This window comes from Neomonachus schauinslandi, chromosome 6 (assembly GCF_002201575.2).
Source record: "Neomonachus schauinslandi chromosome 6, ASM220157v2, whole genome shotgun sequence".
Lineage (NCBI taxonomy): Eukaryota > Metazoa > Chordata > Mammalia > Carnivora > Phocidae > Neomonachus > Neomonachus schauinslandi.
The window spans coordinates 60,447,786-60,454,123 of record NC_058408.1 but is presented as its reverse complement, the minus strand read 5'-3'; positions in this window follow the sequence as shown (position 1 = coordinate 60,454,123).

The window sequence follows — 6,338 nt, the reverse complement described above, 5'->3', positions numbered from 1 at the left end:
TGGGAACGTGTCATGAGTATGAACAAACATGTAGAATGACAAGGGGTTTTTTGATCAAACTAATTTCAGAGGAGGAAAGTCATGGTGTTTATGAACTGATCAGTCTCGAACTACCACCAGCTTGACACGCAGAAGCATCAGGGAAATTCATAGTCATGGGCGAAATATGCTCCTTTACCTGTTCAATTTGGTTGACAGGAAAAAAAATGTATTCACAAAAACTTATGAGACTATTTCATACCCAAACATTTTAAAGGACCATGTTCTTGAATATAGCTGCGTTAATGCCTCTTTCATTTCCTCTTCAGTTGTCCTTTTGATTTATAACTGTGGCAGTGAGAAATCTGGGAGAGACAAATCTAATGTATTTTTTAAAAGAAAGATAAGCTTAAAACTGGTAACCTAGAATGAATTTGTTGGTGGGGATTAACAGGTACAAACTCCCAGTTATAAATAAGTCGTGGGAATGCAGTATACAGCATAGGGAATATTTTATTTTTTATTATCATGTTATGTTAATCACCATACATTACATCATTAGTTTTTGATGTAGTGTTCCATGATTCATTGTTTACATATAACACCCAGTGCTCCATGCAGAACATGCCCTCTTTAATACCCATCACCAGGCTAACCCAGCCTCCCAGCCCCCTCCCCTCTAGAACCCTCAGTTTGTTTCTCAGAGTCCATCGTCTCTCATGGTTCATCTCCCCCTCTGATTTCCCCCCCTTCATTCTTCCCCTCCTGCTATCTTTTTTTTTTTTTTAACATATAATGTATTATTTGTTTCAGAGGTACAGGTCTGTAATTCAACAGTCTTACACAATTCACAGCACTCACCATAGCACATACCCTCCCCAATGTCTATCACCCACCCACCCCATCCCTCCCATCCCCCACCTCTCCAGCAACCCTCAGTTTGTTTCCTGAGATTAAGAATTCCTCATATCAGTGAGATTATATGATACATGTCTTTCTCTGATTGACTTATTTCACTCAGCATAACACTCTCCAGTTCTATCCATGTCATTGCAAATGGCAAGATTTCATTGCTTTTGATGGCTGCATAATATTCCATTGTGTGTGTGTGTGTGTGTGTGTATATTTATATATATATCACATCTTCTTTATCCATTCATCTGTTGAAGGACATCTTGGCTCTTTCCATAGTTTGGCTATTGTGGACATTGCTGCTATAAACATTGGGGTGCACGTACAAGCATAGGGAATATTTTAATACAGCAATAAAATACAGCAATATTTTAATCACTGCATGGAGACAGCCAGCAACTAGGCTTGTGTGGAGCATTTGTAATGTATAAAAATATCTAATCATTCTGTACACCTGAAACTAACAGGATATTGCATGTCAATTATACTTCGATAGTTTTTTAAAAAGTTTGGAAGAAAAGCTCTTAACCACATGGTGCATCATAGAAAGGGGTTTCTTACAGCAAATTTATTAAATTTGCATTCAGTAACTGGGTTTTGAGCAACTGATCTAGAGCAGCTTCTACCTGAAATTTGTGTGAGGAGAAAGAAGCTGCTGATTATTGTCCACCATGTATGACATCACCAGGCAGAACACTGAGATCATGCAACACTGTGTCACGCCAGACAGGTGAGGCTGCCGTGTTGGTATCTTTTGATCATCCTGGAGACCCCTACTGACACTGTACCCTTCAGTCCAGGGTTCTCCCGCAAGGACTGACTACGGGTACCCAGCTACAGACCAGGATGCTAAGATGAGCACCAAAAGAGCTCATTCCATTCCATCTGCTGGTTTACTATCAAGCGTATCCACTCATAAGTCTCTGGAGAGAATGAAGGTTTCCTCTACCAAACATTACACTCTAACAGATGAGCCTCATCTTTAAGAATCTGTGGTCAAGACTGTTCATTTTGCCTCCGTCCGGTGAGGAAGGAATGTACAGTTCTTGATGAGCACGGCATGTTTTCATCAGTAACTCAGGGCTAGTCCTCAAGTCAGATGTTTAAGCAGAGGTGAAAGGCGAGGCTGTACAGAGAATGGCCCAGCAAGACGCAGAAGGCAAATGAGAGGTAACCACCGAAAGAGAGAGATGTGGTCGTGGAGGTTAATTGGAGTGGCTCATACTCTAGATACTTGGAGGAGGAGGAAGCACATTGATCCAGTGGAGTCCGGTTCCATCTCTGCTGCCTCCTGATTAGCTTTCTGGCCACTACTTGATGCCTATAAACCCATTTCCTTATCCTTAAAATGGAACTCTTGATACATATTTGTACTTAGATCCCTAAACTCATGTGTGTATATATGAAGTACCCAGCACAATGCCCGCCCCAGTTAGCATCTCCATTTCATTCCCTGAAAACAATGAGCAAAATTGCCAAACACTGAACAGATTTTTAAAAGGATGAGACTGAGGTGAAATCAGATTCAGCCACTCTTTCCTTTGAGACTGTTCAGCTGTGTAATTTATCATCTAAGCGGGAGCACTTTGTAGAACTGAAGGAGGCAATAAAATACTTAAAATTGTATAATTTTTGAAATGTTTATGCACCAAACAATTGTTTTTATCATATTGGTGGGCCTATTAGTAGTGCTACTCAAAAACTAATTTCAAAACTAGAATTCTCTCCAAAACAATAAAAAACACATACGTATGTGTGTGTACATCAAAAAGCAAAATTTTTAAAAATTCTGACTGAACATTAAACATGGCAGAAGCAATAATACTTGGTACCTATTCATATAATTTGGCCAGTTCCTTATTGTCCTTCTCTAATAAAGTGTCACTTATGATTTTTTAAAGAATGTATTTTTTTCCAATAGGGTTTTTATTTTCAATTTTTATATAAAATAGTCTGTAATCTTTACAAATTGCATTAACGGTTAATAAGTGTGAAATTTTGACATTTTCAATTTGCTCTTCTTTGTACACTATACTATTTTTAATTGAGCAATTAGTCTCTCTGTAGCTGCTGAAACCCCTGATAAGCTCAAAGCAAATTCTATTAAATGGAGGATACTTATAATACTATTTTTTTGTCTTGACGTGTGTAAATATTAACTCAATATTCTCTTTTTGCTAACATTCAGACTAACTGCAATAAGGTTTGTTGGTTTTTTTTTTAATTTTTAAATCTGAGTGTAGCTGACACACAATGTTACACTGGTTTCAGGCGTCTAACAGTGATTCCACATCTCTGTCCGTTAGTTCCACTGTGCTCACTACAAGGGTGGCTGCCATCTGTCACCATTGGCTTTTTTCCCTGGGCTATGCCTCTGTCCTTGTGACTTATTCCTTCTATAACTGGAAGCCTGTCCCTCCCTCTCCCCTTCACCCGTTTTGCCCATCCCCCATCCCCCTCCCCACTGGCAACCGCCAGTTTGTTCTCTGTATTTATAAGTCTGATTTTGCTTTTTGTTTGTTTGTTCCTTTGTTTTGTTTTTTGGATTCCACATAAGAGTGAAATCATATGGTCTTTGTCTTTTTTCAGTCTGACTTTTACACTTAGCATCTAACCTATTATGCTGAGAAAGACAAGTTCTTATTGATTTTTTTTTTTTTTGCCATACTTAGATGCTGTGAAATTGTAGGATGTCTCTATTAATCCTATTCCAAAACAAAATACTAATTTGCACAATTCTAAGTGGGAATTCCATACAAAGAGTTTTCTCAAAAGTTGAGACACTCCAAGTGAAATCATGCATGGTTGGAGCTCTCATCATGGAACTTGTTTAGTTCTCTTGTTTTTGTTGGAACAAATTTCGATGTCTTACTGTTTGTGAGCTTTGTTTTCAATCATTGCAATTCAAATAAAAAGCTATAATACAAAGCTGCTGGTGCTCCATTCATCAAATATCTTGATCAAAAATCTTCAACTTTATTAGTTTCCCATGGCTACCGTGATGAATTACTGTGCATTTGGTGTCCTATGACATAGAAATTTAGTTCTGGTTGCCCAGAGTCTGAAATCTATCTCACTGGCCAAAATCAGTGTCTCCATGGCCTCACCCCTCCTGGGACTCCCAGGGAGAATCTCTCCTTGCCTCTCAGCCTCTGGTGGTTGCCAGCAATCCTTGGCCTGTGCCTGCATCACCCCATTCTCCGATCCCACACTTACATGGCTTCCTCTTCTGCCCGTGTCAAATTTCCCTGTTTCTCTAAGAATCAAGGTACATGCGGCTGCCTTTAGGGTCCACCTGGACAATCCAGGACAAGCTGACCATCTGAAGATCCATTACTTAATAACATCTGCAAAGTCCTGTTTTACCATAGGAAGTAATGTTCACAAGATCTAGAAATTTAGGACCTAGACCTCCTTGGCAGCCATTATTTATCACACTACACCAAATAACGAACAAAATGCAATTACAATTTAGAAGGTACATTTACAGAAAATTCAGTTCTACTGTAGGGCACTTAGGATGATTTATGAAGTCATTCCTTAAAAGCTTGAGGAAGTGTGTGCACACCACCAGTTTAAATTATTTTCAACATCAGCTTCATCGCAAAATTTTTTGATGAAGTAAATATGTAACGTTTATATATTTTGACATCTTCTATTTCAGTTAGGAGAATATCACGGTTTGTTTGAATTGTGTTTAGACCACAAGTAGTTCTAAGTATACTTTTGCTCCACAGGTTTCTCAATTTAGTGAAATCATTGTTTTTAACCACCACACTGTGTTCTACCAAAATAAGTATCTATATTGCTACAAGATCAAAGAACTTTATTCTCAATGTTGAACATTTTTATAAAAGACTTTATTTATTTATTTGAGAGAAAGAGAGTGGGGGCAGGGACAGGGGGAGAGGGAGAGAATTTCAAGCAGACTGTGTGCTGAGTGAGGAGCTTTGGAATCAAGACCCTGAGATCATGACCTGAGCCAAAACCAAGAGTCAGAAGCTCAACCCACTGAGCCACCCAGGCGCCCCTCAATGTTGAATTTTTTTAATAGAATTTACAATAATATTCATGATACTGTTTCACCTCTAACACCCCAACAAAAAATAGCTTTCAATCATTATTGGAGATAATGGATTTCCTGTTTGGAACACTTGGTGACTGATATAAAGATGGCACCATGTAACTCTGGTTAATGAACCCAATTTTGTGGCTTCACATTTTTTTAAAGACTTTATTGAGTAGTTTTAGGTTCACAGCAGCATGAGAGGAAAGTACAGAGATTTTCTATTTACCCCCACTCCTACCCATGCACAGCTTTCCCCAGTATCGCTCTCCCACACCAGATGGTACATCTGTGCAAAGATGACCCTACATCATTGTCACCCAGAGTCCATGATTGACATTAGGGCTCCCTCCTGGTACTGCGCACACCGTGGGTTTGGACAAATACACAGTGTTATGGCTTCACTTCTGCTGTGCACACAAGAAAACTTGCAAGCTGAAACAAATGAAATTCACTTTGTAGGATGGTCACTGAAGGTAAATGAAAAAGTCACGCTTCACAAAGGGAGCTATAAAGGCACTTTCTGCAGCTGCGTATTTTAAGTTGTCATCTTCGAGCGCTGTCTCGAGTAATTATTAACTTCTGAAAGAGGTGCTCAAGCTTCTTCAGTAGATTTGTGCCTTCTGGTTTTCACATGGTCAGTGATATCCTGAAGGTGGATGTAAATGTGGACAAATATTTTTATCAAGTGGCATGTTTTATCCATAACTTCCTTGATAAATGAAAGGCAGTACATAATTTTCTTTTATTAAAAATGAGCTTCTTGGGGCACCTGGGTGGCTCACTCGGTGAAGTGTCCAACTCTTGATTTCAGCTCAAGGCTTGATCTCAGGGTAGTGAGTTCAAGCCCCATAACTGGGCTCCACGCTGGGCATGGAGCCTACTTAAAAAAAGCAAAAAAAGAAATGAAAAGAAAAAGAGCTTCTTTTGAGTTTATTACTTCTGATGAGGCTTATTAAAATCTTTTAAAAAACACTTACCTAATAATAAAATAAATAAATAATTGTAGACTTATGGTATACAATAAATATCAAAACTGCTGGGGCAAGAGTGCTCCAACCATTCCCCAAATATGCTCTATGGCAAGACTGCCCAGTCCTTATTACCTAACCCTATACGGGCTTCCTGTCGCTGCAGTAACAGCCACAAAATTAGTGATTTAAAACCACACAAAGTTATTCTCCTATAGTTTTGGAAGTCAGAAGTCCAAAAACAGTCTCGCTCATGGGCAGGACTGGTTCTTTCTGGAGGTTCCAGGGAAGACTCCATCTGTTACCTGCCTTTTCCAGCTTCTAGAGACCGCTTGCATTTGCTTTCGCCTCACATTCCCCACACTGCTCATTCTGGAAGGGACCGCTGTGTCAAATACACCTTCCCACCA